The 17,549-nt window shown below is 43.9% G+C and overlaps 1 protein-coding gene and 1 pseudogene across 3 annotated transcripts in view; both read left to right on the top strand.

Annotated features, from left to right (window-relative positions):
- Nucleotides 1-17,549, top strand: part of whrna (whirlin a) — a 283,777-nt gene that overhangs the window by 208,418 nt on the left and 57,810 nt on the right. The gene's annotated exons all lie outside the window — the stretch shown is intronic.
- On the top strand, nt 29-1,966 carry LOC140399390 (small ribosomal subunit protein eS21-like; annotated as a pseudogene).

Raw genomic sequence — 17,549 nt, 5'->3', positions numbered from 1 at the left:
CTGCAATTGTTTTCTTAACCATTATTCCATGGTGTGGCTTTTCTTCCAGCAAAGGTGAGTGAGATGTTCTCTCTCTGGCCTTCTAAACCAGCTACTTCTAGCAGACCTGTGAGAGCGGCCTTCTCTTTCACTGCCTATCTCCAACTGCCCACAAATTCATCTAAAACTAAAATTTAAAAGCTTTTTTTTATCCGTACAGGGCCTCTAGTTGTTAAGCAACCCCCATATGCTTGTGCCTTTAATTTCATTCTTCATGCTGTAGCCCTCCTTCAACACAGTAGAAACACAGTTGGCTCATTGTGGAATACTGGTAAAAGGGCAGTCAGTGGGAATCAAGGTTAAAAATTCTCCACTGGTTGGAGTGATACGCAGCACAAAGGAAGGCAGTTGTGGTTGTCGGAAGGCAATCATCTCAGTCCTAGCACATCACTGTAGGTATTTTTCAGATTAGTGTCCTAGGCCCAACCATCTTCAGCTGCTTCATCAATAACCTTCCTTCCAGCCTAAAGTTAGAAGTGGGAGGAATGTTCACTGACGATTGCAAAATGTTAAGCACCATTTGTGACTCCTCAGATGCTGAAGCTGTCCATGTCCAAATGCAGTAAGGCCTGGACAACATCCAGGCTTGTGCTGATACGTGATGTAACATTTATGCCAGAAAAGTGGCAAGAAGTAACTTCTCTAACAAGACAGAATCTAACCATTGCCCCTGAACATTCAATGGCATTGCCATCATTGAATCCGCCACTATCAACATATCAGGGGTTACCATTGACCGGAAATTGAATTGGACTAGCCATATAAATACTGTGGCTCCAAGTGCAGGTCAGAGGCTTGGAATTCTGCAGTGAGTGACTCATCTCCTGACTCCCCAAACCCTGTCCACCATCTACAAATAGTAAGTCACGAGTGTTATGGAACACTCCCCACTTGCCTGGATGAGTGCAGCTCCATCAACACTCAAGAAGCTCGAAACCATCCAGCACAAAGCAGTCTACTTGATTGACACCCAATCCACCTTAAGCATTCACTCCTCCACCACTGACACAAAGTGCTAGCAGTGTACTATCTACAAGATGCACTGCAGCAGCTCACCAAGACACCTTTGACAGCATCTTCGAAACCAGTGATCTCTTCTACCTAGAAGGATAAGGGCAGAAAATGTGTGGGAATACCACTACCTGTAAGTTCCCTTCCAAGCCACGTATCATCCTGACTTGGACTACATCATTATTCCATTACTGTTGCTGGATCAAAATCCTGGAACTCCCATCGTAACAGCACTGTAGGCTTATCTACACCACATGGACTGCAACAGTTCAAGAAGGTGACGCAACACCATCTTCTCGAGGGCAATGAGGATTGGACAATAGTTGATGGCCTCACCAGCATTGCCCATCACTTCTGAAAAAATAAATAAATGATCTCTTTGCCGTGCTTCCGCTCTCTTTTTGGCGGCCGCCATTCCAAGTGCAGAATCCCAGCATAACAACTGAATAAAAATCCAACTTCTTTATTTTTCCAATTAAGGGGCAATTTAGCATGGCCAATCCATCCACCCTGCAGTCAAGGGGAGAATGTGCAAACTCCAAACGGACAATGACCTGGGGCTAGGATCGAACCCGGGTCCTCAGTGCCATGAGTGAGCAGTGCTACCCACTGTGCCGCCCCATAAAAATCCAACTTCTGAACAAAATCGGAAACTAAATAAAGCATTCGGAACGACGCTGGTGAATTTGTTGATCTTTATGTTCCACGTAAATGCTCTATGAGCAACAGAATTATTGGTGCTAAGTCCATGCTTCCATTCAAATCAACCTTGATGATGTTGAAAAAGTAATAGGAAGATTTAGTGGTCAGCACAAAACCTATGCTATCTGTGGAGCTATCCATAGGATGGGTGTATCAGATGATGTGCATCTTGGGTCTGGCTAAGAATAGTGGCATTATGACCAAAACTGTCTAACAAGCTGAAGACTCGGGTTATAGGAAGTTTCATGTTTTTATAGAAATAAAAAGTCAAGCAAAATCAAGAAAATAAATAAATCTCTCTTTTAAATCTCCCCTTATCCTTCTCTACTTCAAAGAGAACAATCTCAAATTCACTCGTCTCTCTACATTACTGTAGTCCTTTATTCGAAGCATCATTCGCGTAAAAACTATTTCCACTGACAGGAAAATGAATAACCTGATTTAAGACAATTGGTAAAAGTACCAGAAGGGAATGCAGAGTTTATTTTAAAGGTATGAAGCATGTTGTAATGCACAACTTTACAATGTGGTGCAAATAGATTTAGTTCTTACTTCCTAAAGGAACTGGTTAAATAACTGAAAAGGAAAAAAAAGAATGCAGAGCTATGGGGAAAGATCAGGAAAGTGGGACTAAATTGGATAGTTCTTTCAAGGAGTCAGTAGAGGTACAATTGGCCGAATAGCCTTGTGCACTATAAAGGTTATATTGTTCTCTGAAGCACAGTGGGCTGGATTCTCTGCACACCGATGCCGAAATCACGGCCTGCTCCGGGGCAGAGAATCCAGTTTGTTGCAGAAATCGGGACCAGCGCCAGTTTGCCGATTCTCCGGGCACTAAAAAGCAGCATCACCCGGGGGTACGCAGCGCCGCCTAGGGCCATTGCCAGAGGTCCGCTCCGACGTCCTCTGCCCTGGACAGGCCGAATTCCCAACAGCGTGGACCAAACCTGGTTCAGCCGGTCGGGATACTCGCGTGGCGGTTGCGGACTCAGTCCACGGCGCCCTGGTCGGGGGCAGGCGGATCAGAGGCCAGAGGGAGCCTTATAGGCGGCCGGGGAATTATTGTGCGGGATTTGAGCATCAGGCGCGCGGCCGATCGTGGTCATCTCTTTTTAGGGTCTTGGTCCGCCATGGGCCACGGCGTGGCCGCTGGAGGCTGCCGCCGTGCGCACGTGCAGCCTCTGACCCGGAGGTGTGGGGGCCGCTGCGAGATTTATTCCGGGTCCCTGCTAGCCCCCTGCAGCGCTGGGAATTCGTGTCCCATTAATCCAGGATTTTCAGGAGTAAAATATTGTTTTGGCTCCGGCGTGGGGACATTGTCCCAATAATGGAGAATCTAGCCCCATGTTTGCAATCTACAGGGCCACAACATGTAAAAGGCAGCTTTTCAATCTTTTCCCTTGGTCTTTTTACTAAGGTTCTATAATCCATGCCTGCAGTGGATGGAATTGCCACTGACATGCAAGCCACCAGGTACACGGGTTGGATCTTTGCCCAGATCCCATCACTTTTTTACAAAAATCTAATTTTCCCATAAATTTTCCAAAAAAGGAATTTTTACCCGATTGTGAGCACTCATCAATTTAATGGAACCAGTTTGAAAATAAATTAAAAACACATAACACTAATGGGTCACCAACACAGCAAACGTACAGAGCAGCTGCCAAATTGTACATTAATCAGTGCAGAAAACCAGGAATCTGGCATTGAAACAGATCATTCATTGTAAAAAAATATACTGTGTCACTCAGACCATTACTGAAGTAGAGGGTCAAACAACTGGCCTGAAATTTCTCAGGTGGGAGAAAACAAAACGTGGACAGGTGACCCACATACATGAGCTCTCAGCCCAAATTCTGGCTGGGGGTGGATGGGTCAGGGTGTAGGTGGGCATGAGGGAACCTCTGAGCCACTCCACTTTTGTCCAACAGTGTTTTGGAAGCATCACTGTGAACATTACTGGAATATTCCCCAAATTCTGGCCATCTACTAGCCCTAGAGCGATCTACACCCCTTAGGAGCAGGCGCAAGCCCCATTTGGAGCCTTAACGACATCCCCAAAAGATTTGTTGACATAAATATGCTAACACAGAGTATCAAAGTGGTGTCTCTAAAATTGTAATTACACTCACAATCATCTCTCTGACACTAAGCTCTCCTGAGGTTGTGAGCCATATATTTTGCTTCACATTCTAAAGTGAGGAATTTTCTAATGAGGCTTTAGAAGTTTAGGACCAACGTCATCCCCATGAGCAGAATCCATTTTCAGGGTCTACCTATAAGGGACAGTGTTTCAGCCATGAAGTAAATAAATGTGGCCTGCAAACACTTAGTTGGACTTGAGCCATGAAGCGTCTGGTCCTTAAAATGTGGCCTAAACAATTTTTACTTGGGCCTTGGGTGGAGCAAAACAACCAAGGATAAAATAAATAAATTAATCCACCCTCAATATGAGCAATCTGGCTTCAGGAGAAGCTGGCCAGGGAAGGATTAAAGAATGAAATAAATGTTCTGTAAATATGTCCAATTCCATTTCATTTGTAAGGAAGCCAACCGTGAATTAATGAATTAATCAAATGATCCCTGAATAGTTACAATTAGTCATTGAGGCATCAGCCCTGTAACAAAATTTACAACTTAATCAATTAAACGAATGTGCACTGCACTGCCTAAAATCAGGCTTGTGACAGGAGGATAGTCATACTCTAAAGATTTGTTTTATATATATATAGGCCGTTGATTTGATCAATAGGATTTTGTCAATTATAAAGCGTGAAGGCAATCTTAGCTTATTCTATCCTTCACTTTAGAGGTACAATTTTAAGGATGTCAAGCGATTGGCACTGGCCATACCGAGAGTTGGAGCCTAACGCACAGCCGCCGACTCTCTAACTTCCACTGCCATCTAATGTTCACCTGGACATTGACTGGCAGTGGGCGGGTCTTCTGTCCAGCCTTGGAAGGAACGTGCAGGGGCCAGAAGCTGTACTGCAGTGCTCTCCCTGCGAATAAGTCCTGGACCTTTGAAAAGGGAAGTCCCGGGGCATGAAGGGTAGGGGACGATGGGAACTAGGCCAGTGGTGTTGCGGGGGCAGCTGCCCAACTCTTGAGGGGACCGTCAACAGAAGGAGGCCATTCAGCCCATTGAGTCTGCACCAACCCTCCGAAAGATCACACTTCCTAGGCGCAATACCCCACCCTATCTCCGTAACCCCACCTAACCTTTGGACACTAATGGGCAATTTAGCATGGCCAATCCACTTAACCTGCACATCTTTGGACTGTGGGAGGAAACCAGAGCACCGATAGGAAACCCACAGAGACACGGGGAGAATGTGGGAACTCTACACGATCACCCAAGGCCAGAATCAATCCCGGGTCCTTAGCGCAGTGAGGCAGCAGTGGGGAGGTGGTGGTGTAGTGCTATTGTCCCTGGATTAGTAATCCAGAGACGCAGGGTAATTCACTGGGGTCCTGGGATCAAATTCCACCATGTCAGATCTTGACATTTGAATTCAATAAATATCCAGATTAAAAGTCTAACGATGACCATGAAATCATTGCCGATTGTCATAAAAACCCATGTGGTTCACCAATGTCCTTCAGGGAAGTAAATCTGCCGCCCTTACCTGATCTGGCCTACATGTGACTCCCGACCCACAGCACAATGTGGTTGACACTTAAATGCCACTGAAATGGCCTAGAAAGCCACTCAGTTCCAGGGCAATTAGGAATGGGCAACAAATGCTGGCAGCGATATCCACAACCCAATTAATTTTTTCAAAAACATTGTGTCACCGTGAGACATAGATCACTAATGTTATTGAAATGGAATCTATTTGAGGGATTGAATGACCTGCCCCTGATTCCATATTTCTGCAATTTGTATTTACTTGTATGTTAGACCTAGCGTTAAAATCCGACAGTCGTCAGAACCATCTGTAACTAGTTAGAGCTGAGGGCTGGATGGTGGTTAAATAACCTGCCCACCTGCAGAAAATGCCAACTGCGCCAGGTGGATGAGTATCAAGAGAAGGGATGTGGGACCATTGATGAGGGAAATGTCATTGAAAGGCGGATGAGCTGATGTCTGAAATAGCCATCATCATTTGCAACCTGCCAGCCTTGAGACCCCTGCAGTACAGAACAAGCCAATGAAAGGGTGGTAGCAGATTGTCCTTAATATTACAAAGGGAATAAAGAAAATGTGGAGGTCAACCTCTGATGATTGTCAATTGATGATGATGATCTTGGATTGCAGAAAACAGTAAATAGTTTGCTTTGCTTTGAAGATTTCTTCAACAAAACATTGTCGGTTGTGCTTTGGTTAGTAGTACACTTGAGCAGAAATTTTAGGCCCCGAGAGGGGCAAACACGGAGGTGGATGAGCGCAAAATTTACGGCGATTGGTTTACAGGTATGTCGAACCATCCATCCCTGGGTCATTTTTCTGGGGGTGGGATAGGAAGACGATAGGGTTACCAACCCGCGAGTGGCAGCTAGCTAATTACAGGCCGATAGTGTTAGAAATCAACTGGAATTTTCAAGTAGGCCTCTGGGTCCCCTGAGGCATGAGGAACTAGGTCAGTTGCTTGGCGGCAGCAGTAGTGCTGCCCATCCACAATGGCAGCTCTGTTGCCGAGTCTATTATTTTTAAAATTTAAGAGTTTAAAAAGCTGGAAACGCCTCCATGTTGAGGTACCCCTTCCTCCCCATCCTTCAAAAGGCAGCCTGCTGCTTCTTCCATACTGGGGGTTCTGCTGTTGGCTCTCTAGTTTCGAGAGCCTGCCTCTATCTTTAATTGGACATGTTGCTAACTTTTGGTTGGCTCTTAATTCGTAATTTGCTCTGTTTGTTTAAACCTTGCTCTAGAGTCGCCAGATATCTTTATGATACCGCCACGAGGTTCAAGTTCAAGTACTGATCAATAACTCAACACACCAATTCGTAAGATTCAAATCAAAACACATTTATTATATACAGTAAGTCACTACTTATGCATCTAACTCTACTTTCTAGACTATTTCTATCACTAAAAGGCCTATACTTAGCTTCGGAATTGGCCCACCAGGTCAGGGGACCAAATGGCCTTTCGTTCAGGTCCTGAGTCTGCCGGATTCAAAAGCTGGTATGGACTTGTAGCTAGGAACGCCTATCTCGTAGCGAGCGTTGACTGGAGACTTACTTGGTTGGTGCGGCAGCTAGGCAGTTCACTCTCAGGTATTTATTCGCGTTGTTGAGTGACCCTGCCAAGAAGGAGGATTTGAACTTGGGGGCTTTACTTTATAGTCCCCAGGGGCTTCCCGCCCTTCGGGGCGGACCCTGTACCTGGTTCCAAATGATTGGACTTCGTTCCGATCACTTGGATCGATTTCTCCAATACTGGAGTTGTCCCCTGATCGCTGGGCAGTCCCTAAATGTCCGTTGGCCTTCCTTTGCCGTGGCTCCTGCTGGCGCGGAGGAGTCTGGCTTGGCCTTATTCACCTGAAGTTTATCAATTGTGCCTGGGTATCGCTCATTACTATGCAGATGGCTGCTGGTTTCAGTGCTGTCTGGTTTTTGCACGTTCCAATGCACAGGATTTCTGCACTTGCTCGTTTTTGCCTGTGTTGGCTGAATTTCCCTTTAGTCTTTGCGGTTCTCCATTTTAAGTCGGGAACTGGCCAACCCAGGTGGCTACAGACAGCAAGTCTGCCCTCTGGTCAATAGTTGGCCAGCTCAGGGGACAATCACTGCCAGGTGATTGTATCCTGTTTCCTCCAGAGCGTGGGCTTCTGACTCCAACCTGGCCCTGATGTCTGGTTCTGGATCAAAACAGCAAAATCCTGGCCATTTGAGGCAGAAGGATTTGAGTTCAAGTTCCTTTCCAGAGATGTTGACAAAGGTCTGTGCTGCCACTCCAGTACAATGGGCGGCACGGTAGCACAGTGGGTCGCACTGTTGCTTCACAGCTCCAGGGTCCCAGGTTCGGTTCCCGGCTTGGGTCACTGTCTGTGCGGAGTCTGCACGTTCTCCCCGTGTCTCCGTGGGTTTCCTCCGGGTGCTCCGGTTTCCTCCCACAAGTCCCGAAAGACGTACTGTTAGGTGCATTGGATATTCTGAATTCTCCCTCTGTGTACCCAAACAGGTGCCGGAATGTGGCGACTAGGGGCTTTTGGCAGTGGCTTCATTGCAGTGTTAATGTAAGCCTACTTGTGACAATAAAGATTATTATTATTACATTGTCTGGGATCCCATCTTTCAGAAGAGTTTAGTCCTGGCCTTGACTGTACTCTCAGGAGACTGTAAAGAATTCCAAGGTACTATTTTAAGGAGGAGCATGGGAGCTACCCCCGGAGTCCTGGTCAATACTTATCCCTCAATCAACTTCACTAAAACATATTATCTGGTCACTACCCCATTGCTGTGTTTACGACATTACAACAGAGGCAACACTTCAAAATTACACTTAATTGTATGTTAACCACCTTGAGACACACTGAGGCTGTGAAAGGTGCTATTTAAATGCAACATTTTTCAAATTTAGTATTCAGCAACTTCTGGCCTTGGAGTGGTCACACAAAGCATGAAAATACAGGCACAACAGCCACCAGTGGCTTAGGGAGTAAAGTACTGCCCTGTTTCCCACTGAATTTTTAAACCACACCAGTATTCAGGTTCAATATCCAGCATGCATTGCGGGCTGACAGCACCCAGCATGCCATTCAGAGATCTATAACTGGCTTCAACAACCCTGGCACCGGGAGATAAAGACTTCAAACACGATTTCCATTTCGGAATGTTTTTGTTGATGAATTTAGAGCGCCCAATTCATTTTTTTTTCAATTAAGGGGCAATTTAGCGTGGCCAATCCACCTACCCTGCACATCTTTGGGTTGTGGGGGCGAAACCCACGCAAACACGAGGAGAATGTGCAAACTCCACACGGACAGTGACCCAGAGCCGGGATCGAACCTGGGACCTCGACGCCCGTGAGGCAGCAGTGCAAACCACTGAGCCACTGTGCTGCCCATTTCTGAATGTTAAGACTTCTGTCGAATGGGTGCCTCGCATCGATTATGAGGAAAGGTGGTCTCTGCATGTTTGAGCACACACAACCTATACTCCCATCAATTCCAATTACAGCTTGCTCGCTCAATGTCTGTGCTTATAAATGAAGAAAAGTCAGTTGGGCAAAGTGCTGCAGAGCTGACAGGGCTGACAAAATGGTGCTTGAGCGTGAGTCACTGTCCCAATATAGCAGAGAAAACCGAAAAGGAAAATGCATCACAGAAGACAGGATGAGGTCTTATTACTGACTTCTCACCCATTGTACTAAATAATGTAAATTTAAGATGTACTAATGTGATTTGCAACCTAACAGGCAGGTGTAGGGCCTGTACTGAGCTTTAAAGATTGTCCCAAAAGTTTTGTTGGCACAGGTCGTCAACCCCACAACGTTAAAGTTGCGCGATAAAATAGTGCCTATTAGCTAATTAAATTTGACATATTTTAATCCTCCCTATAGGCAGACATGTTTTATGATTTTTATTTTATAGCCCAGTTGACATTCAATAGCAAGGAAAATTAAAACGAAGAAAGGAAACACAGCTCACTGACCTGATTTCTTCAAAGATCCCTGCCCATGAGTGATCAATCTAGAACCGATTTTGAGAAGTCAGAGGCTAAGGGGGCAAGATGTGAGATAGAATAAGCCGTGAAAATTCATAGAAATGATAAAGCAAATGGTGCGAAAGAATAATCAAGAATTTGTGCAAGTTCTTTAGCCAACTTCAATTTAAACTGAATCATTATCACTGAATACAAATTAAATTGTAATCTTGCCGTGCATTGCTTGGCTTCCCGGTTAAGATCAGTATCTGCACTGAGCTGCTGAGACCGACCAGATTTCACATCTTCTAGAGGCATAGAAAGTAGGAGGAGGATTCGGCCATTCCTCCTTTCCTCATGATCATGGCTGATCATCCAATTAAGTAACCTGTTCCTGATTACTCCCCATATCCTTTGATCCCTTTAGCCCCAAGAGCTAAAGCTGACTCCTTCTTGAAAACATACTGTGGTTTGGCCTCAACTACTTCCTGTGAATTCCACAGGCTCACCACTCTCTGGGTGAAGGTGTTTCTCCTCATCTCAATCCTAAATGGTTTACCTCATTATTAAGATCCCAGATGGGAACCTGACTATTTGTAAAACTGTGAGGAAAGGTTACTGCACCACAGGCGTGATGGCACTGACCAAAGGGTATCTTATCTGTTAAACAAAACTTTAATTTAAACACAAAATTAACTAAATTACCAACAGAGAAATAGTTTTACAGTTAACAGTTCTTAAGTGAAACTTTAACTTACTTCCTAAACCTATCACTATATTCCAATTAAGCAAATTAATATTGTTCAAATGCCACTCATGAGTAAGGTTATCAACCAGGTATCTTACTTGATTTCCTCTGTGCAGGCTCTTTGGAGAGAGAACCTTTCAGGATCAAAACTGAAAGACCCCTGTTCAGATTAAAATCTGAGGAAGAACTAACTTTTTCAGACAGACCTGGCTCCTCCCCTTAATTGCATCATCTGTACCCAAAGCATTAGGCATTCTTCCATCTTCTCTCAGAAGATGTCCCAGGACCAAACACAATACTCCTCATAAATTGTCTACACCTAAGTTGCCCTTTAAATGTAAACAATATTCCATTAGCTAGCGAGCTACAAAAAAAAATGGTTCTCAAATCTATTAGCAGAACACTTCACCTCCAAAATCAATGATTACCTCACCTTTATGACCTCTTAATCACAACTTTAGCATTCATACTGACTGTATGCATCTTAATCCTGGTTTTAATAACATTACAGCAAAGAATATATAATATATAAAATATGACAATTTCTTCTATTCATTACAGTATACTTAGTCTGTGATTCGTGCTTTTGGACTCCCCCAATATCGGGAACATCCTTCCTGCATCTATCCTCTCTAGCCCTGTTGGAACTTTACAGGTTTCTATGATATCGTCCCTCATCCTTCTAAACTCCAATGAATATAATCCTAACCGACTCAATCTCTCCTCATACATCAGTCCCGCCATCACGGGAATCAATCTGGTAAACCTTTGATGCACTCCCTCCATAGCAAGGACATCCTTCCTCAGATAAGAAGACCAAAACTGCACACAATACTCCACGTTTGGCCTTCATATAATGTATATCATGTTCTTATCATGTTGGGATTAAAAAACTATCCCATATGACAGTACGGGAGATGGATTGTTAATAACCATCTCTCCCTTCAATGATTGTGATTCTTCTCCTCAGCAGCTGAGAGGGGACTCCTGAGGCGGTGACTTGGTAACAATACCAATTAAAAACTGGCAAGGAGAAAGCTGTGTTGTCAGATCTTCACTTTTTGTGAAAAATAGATGCTGTCTTTGCCGCTGACAGGAAGGAATCGATCGATCCAGCAAACTATTGACTGAGGCCCAAATAGCATTTTGCCTTGAGGAAAAGTCACAGTCAACTCAAAACATTAACTTGCTCCACAGATGTTGGCAGACCCACTGAGGATATCTAGCCCTGTTTATTTTGTATTTGCATCATCTGCCGTCTTGTGCTTTTGTTTTGTCTTTGTTCTCATGAGTTAACAGGAGGTAGGCCAGGATCTAGAACCATCTGCAATTAGCGTTGGTGACATCTTGGATAATTTAGTCTTTAACCCTGAAAAGGTGAGAAATCTGTGGTTTATCTGCTGACCTGTGATAATTGTAGGACAGATAACGTCAGAATGTGGCTCACTGAATCAACTGCATGACAATGTGCACTGCCCTTCAAACATACATTAGGCATTTATCTATTATAAATATTTTACGTTTTGATATATATTAGATGCACTGTGAAATTTAATTTTAAGTGCAACTGTCAGTCAGCGATCATATTAATGAAAACATTTTATACGTTCCTTTAACAAATTATTTTAGTTATCTGCTGATGTGTAGAAACAATATTTGAAGGAAGTATGACTGTGAATGGCAATTAAAATACCGTACTGAGGCCAGCTAACTGTCAGAGAAATTATATGAAAAAAATGAATTTGCATTTAAATGACACCTTATTACATTTTCAGGATGCCTCACAGTACTTTATAGCCAGTGATTTGTTTTTGAATTGCGAGTCGCTGCTGTCTATGGGCATACTTCAAGAAGGCATTCAATTAAGTCACTCAGAAGAGATTTTTGACTAAAGTTGAAGACCATGGAATTGAAGATAAGATAATGGCTTGTTGGGAAATTGGCTAAATGGCAGGAGACAGATAGGGATAATGGGCAAGCAATATAACTGGCAAAATGTGACGAACATTGTCCCACAGGGATCTATGTTGGGGCACAATCATTCACTGTAATTTCGTAATGATTTGAGATGATGGGATAGTGAGTTACAGATCCAGGTTTGCCAATAGCACAATGAAATCAGCATAGAAGGAAACAAAATGACAAAAGGATATCAATAGATTACATGAATCGGCAAAACTGTGACACATGGATTTGAAAGTAAACAGTTAAGAGGAAATCCACTTTGGATCTGAAAAGGTTAGAAATGGGTCCTTTCTCACTGGTGAAAAGCTAGTGTAAGAGTGCTTCCTGTTTATTTCCTTTGTTCCCATTTCTTTTATTTAGTTTTGGTCCCTGGACCCATAACCGGGATGTGCCTTTGAGTAGATGATTCAAATTTGAAACAACCTGCTCGCTTGTTCCCAGGCTTTGTATTTTGGAGAGGAGAAACCACACTCCTCAGCACCGAGTGGATCTTAGGAACCAGGTTGCGGAGGGAGTTGGTTCTATTGTTTAACTGGCTACCGGTGGGTTGGCCAGGGACAATGTCCCATCTGACAACAGTCAGTGATTGGTTCCTGTGTGATGCTTTCTAAAAGAACTGGGCAGAGGTTCCCTCTCTCTCTCTCTCTCTTCTGCTTACTGAAGTGAAATAATTGCTCTATTTGTCTGAACGCAGTGAGTGCCCAGCACATTCTTTGTTGTAAAGCTGAAATGATATTGAGATTAAAGAGAAAGTAGACAACTTTGCCAGGGAAAACCATCTCAGGCCTAGAAGGAAGAGTACCAAAACGAAATCCTGAACTTCAGAAAGACATTGACTGAAAGTTAACCCAGTGCATCAATGATCCTTATCTTTATATTTTTATTTGTATTTAGTTTCCCTTCCCACCACCCTTTCCCCTCTGTGTTGTCTGTGTGTGTGCGTGTGTGTGTGGAGAGTGGAATAAGTTAGGCAGGGCGGGGTAGAAAAGGGGTATTAGGTAGTCAGTTACATTTTCTGCGGTTTAAGTATAATACTGTACATAATAAAAGGTTAATTGTGTTTTAAAGTTACAAACCTCGTAACTGTAGTTTATTAGGTTCAATAAAGTATTTGGGGTATTTTAAATAAAATTTAGGGCTGGATTATCCGGTCCACCAGTCGCGTGTTTCTCGGTGGCACACCGTTCGCTGGTGATTCTCTCTTCTCGCCACTGGTCAATGGGAATTCCCATTGAAGCCACCCAACTCCGCCGGGAAACCGGTGTGGGTGGGGGGGGGGGGGGCGGGGGTACATTGCCGGAGGGAAAATAGAACTCAACGGCCAGAGAATTCCGGCCCTAATTTCACCTGTGTTGCAACTCTGGGTCAAGTGAGGCTGGAATTGACCACGCACTAGCCCAATTGGATCGTCACACTCGAAACAAAGAGGTTGAAAGAGACTTGGAGGCTCATGTACATAGATCATTAAAATAGCATGGAGAAGTTCAGAAATAAACAAAAAAGCTAGTGGAATTCTGGGCATTATATCTAGAGAACTTGGACCATAAGAACATAACAAGTAAGAATAGGCAGATGGTCTCTTGAATCTGTTCCACCATTCAATAACGTCACGATCGATCTGATCTTAGCCCTATCTCAAATTTCCTTCATACCCCCATAACCCTTGACTTCTCATAGTTGAACAATCTGTCTATCTCAGCCATGAATATAAATAAAGTTTACAAACATATTACTTGCTTAGTTGTGTAGAGACCTTTGGAGAGCGAGACCCTTTCAGGAGCAGAACCAATACACTTCTGCCCAACCTAGCAGCATTTGTCAAAACTGCTGTTCAATTTAAAATCCTTCTGTCTTCCCAGACTCAAATCCTCAGGCCAAACTGCCAAACTAGAGGCAGACCTAGCTTCTCCCATTAATCATATCATCTGTCTCCCACTAAGATGTCACTTGACATGCTTAGCTAGGACTAAATACAATCCCTCATGAATTATCTACTCTCCAGGGAATCTCACGCAATCATAACCATATCCTGTTAGCCCTCTATATTTAAACAAGTAAATGATTAGGATCAATCATGACCTCACCATTATGACTTCTTAATTACAGCTTTAGAAGGCCCACAGTCTGGATGCTTTAACCTAGGTTCTTTAACAATATTCTGCAACAAATATATTCCTTAACCCAGGGTTTTAATAACATTACTGTCACAAATATAAAATATACTATATAACAATTTCTACATTCATCACAATACAGGGAACTGTTGAGGTAAATAGAGAGAACTGTTTCTGCTGGCTGGGGACCCTAGGAATAGGGAACTTAGCCTAATAATTAGAGCCTGAACTTTGAACAATGGAAACATTTGCACATACAAGTTGTGATCAAAATTTGGCACTCTGTTTGGTAATTGATGCTAAGTCAATTGTTAATTTTAAATCTGAAATTTGTAGATTTTTGATAACCGAAGATGTCAAAGGGCAGGGAGCAAAGGTCGGAGATCACCATGACCTCATTGGATAGTGAAACAGGCTGAAGGAGCTAAATGGTTTACGGATGTTCCTATGTTCGTCTGCTACGTAGGCAAGTTCAGAGGTCAGAGGCTTGTGCGCTCCAAAACAAATCGTGAACATGGGGGAAATTTACTTCCAACATTAAAAATGTCTGCAGTAGGAAGTGTTATAATAAAGTGTTATATTATTGACATGGGTGGGATTCTCCGGTTCCCCAGCTGCATGTTTCTCAGCGATGTGTCGTTCACTAGTGGTGGGATTGTCTTTTCCTGCCGTTTGTCTAATGGGATTTCCATTGAAGCCACCCCACGCCACAAGAAAACTGGCAAATGGAGGTGCACTGGCAGAGGGAAAACAGAATCCTAATGGCTGGAGAATTCTGGCCTATATCTCTCAAATAGCTTTTGATACAAATTAGACTCAGGTGCTAAAAATATTTAGAGTCGTGAGGTGTAACTTTGAATTCAGTTTGACTCGTTTTATCGTATCCGACTGTCTCAACCTTCTGATCAGGAGGTATTAAGCCCCACATAAGCACTTGGATATATAAACTCGATTGATACTACAGCACTGAGACATGCTGTACGTTTTGAGGTGTTTCCTTTCGGGGGCAAGGTTAAACTATCTGATGTTCAGATGGACAATGGAAAAGCTTATAGTTCTGTACAAACCAAAGGATGTTATCCAGTGGTCTATCCACAATCATAAATTAACTAATCATATCAAGGGGGGCAGGATTTAGTCAAACCTCAGCTTTTCACATAATCTGCAACCCAGCTAAATATTTATAGGTATAGGTTGGACATAATTTCAGTTTCTCTGGTTTGTCATGCTACTTGTCTAACATCCAGTTCTAGAAGAACAAAAATGTCCTCCAATTAAATAGGAAGAAGACTGAAGCCATTGGCGGGGTTTTACAGCCCCGTCTGCTGTCGGGATTGTCCAGCCCCACTGAAGGTCAAAGGACATTTGACAGAGCTGCCGAATCTCCCACGACAGGTCCCAACATGACGGTGCCAGAAAATCCCAGCTATTGTCTTTGGTGCTTCTGACCACATATGGGTTGCATCACCCAAACCGCCTACATCCATCGCTGTAAAATTGCGTGTCCCTATCCCACCTCAGCTCATCGGCTACTGAAATCCTCATCACACTTTTGTTACCACTAGGCTTACTTCAATGCTCCACAGACTGGCCCTCATCTTGCATCCTCAGTAAAGTTGAACTCATTCAGAACTCTGTGGCCTGTGCACTAAATTGCCCAGCATCTCGTTCATCTGTTACTCTTGTGCTGGCTGATCTGATCTGCCCTCTACCTCATTTCAAAATTTCCACCCTCTATTTTCAAATCACTCCGTTGTCTCACCACTCTCTAACTCCTTCTGTTCTGCAACTGTCTGACATCCAATTCTGGCTTAGAACATAGAACATAGAACATAGAAAATACAGCACAGAACAGGCCCTTCGGCCCACGATGTTGTGCCGAACCTTTGTCCTAGATTAATCATAGATTATCATTGAATTTACAGTGCAGAAGGAGGCCATTCGGCCCTTTGAGTCTGCACCGGCTCTTGGAAAGAGCACCCTACCCAAACTCAACACCTGCACCCAACACCAAGGGCAATTTTGGACATTAAGGGCAATTTATCATTGGCCAATTCACCTAACCTGCACATCTTTGGACTGTGGGAGGAAACCGGAGCACCCGGAGGAAACCCACGCAGACACGGGGAGGACGTGCAGACTCCGCACAGACAGTGACCCAAGCTGGAATCGAACCTGGGACCCTGGAGCTGTGAAGCAATTGTGCTATCCACAATGCTACCGTGCTGCCCTTAAGAACAAATAAATCTACACTATATCATTTTACCGTAATCCATGTACCTATCCAATAGCTGCTTGAAGGTCCCTAATGTTTCCGACTCAACTACTTCCACAGGCAATGCATTCCATGCCCCCACTACTCTCTGGGTAAAGAACCTACCTCTGATATCCCTCCTATATCTTCCACCTTTCACCTTAAATTTATGTCCCCTTGTCATGGTTTGTTCCACCCGGGGAAAAAGTCTCTGACTGTCTACTCTATCTATTCCCCTGATTATCTTATAAACCTCTATCAAGTCGCCCCTCATCCTTCTCCGTTCTAATGATAAAAGGCCTAGCACCCTCAACCTTTCCTCGTAAGACCTACTCTCCATTCCAGGCAACATCCTGGTAAATCTTCTTTGCACCTTTTCCAAAGCTTCCACATCCTTCCTAAAATGAGGCGACCACAACTGTACACAGTACTCCAAATGTGGCCTTACCAAAGTTTTGTACAGCTGCATCATCACCTCATGGCTCTTAAATTCAATCCCTCTGTTAATGAACGCGAGCACACCATAGGCCTTCTTCACAGCTCTATCCACTTGAGTGGCAACTTTCAAAGATGTATGAACATAGACCCCAAGATCTCTCTGCTCCTCCACATTGCCAAGAACTCTACCGTTAACCCTGTATTCCGCATTCATATTTGTCCTTCCAAAATGGACAACCTCACACTTTTCAGGGTTAAACTCCATCTGCCACTTCTCAGCCCAGCTCTGCATCCTATCAATCTCTCTTTGCAGCCGACAACAGCCCTCCTTACTATCCACAACTCCACCAATCTTCGTATCGTCTGCAAATTTACTGACCCACCCTTCAACTCCCTCATCCAAGTCATTAATGAAAATCACAAACAGCAGAAGACCCAGAACTGATCCCTGCGGTACGCCACTGGGAACTGGGATCCAGGCTGAATATTTGCCATCCACCACCACTCTCTGACTTCTATCGGTTAGCCAGTTCGTTATCCAACTGGCCAAATTTCCCACTATCCCATGCCTCCCTACTTTCTGTATACGCCTACCATGGGGAACCTTATGAAATGCCTTACTAAAATCCATGTACACTACATCCACTGCTTTACCTTCATCCACATGCTTGGTCACCTCCTCAAAGAA

The sequence above is a fragment of the Scyliorhinus torazame genome, chromosome 22 (assembly GCF_047496885.1).
Source record: "Scyliorhinus torazame isolate Kashiwa2021f chromosome 22, sScyTor2.1, whole genome shotgun sequence".
NCBI classification, from domain to species: Eukaryota; Metazoa; Chordata; class Chondrichthyes; order Carcharhiniformes; family Scyliorhinidae; genus Scyliorhinus; species Scyliorhinus torazame.
The sequence above is the reverse complement of the archived record's forward strand: the minus strand, read 5'-3'. Positions and strand labels throughout refer to the sequence as shown.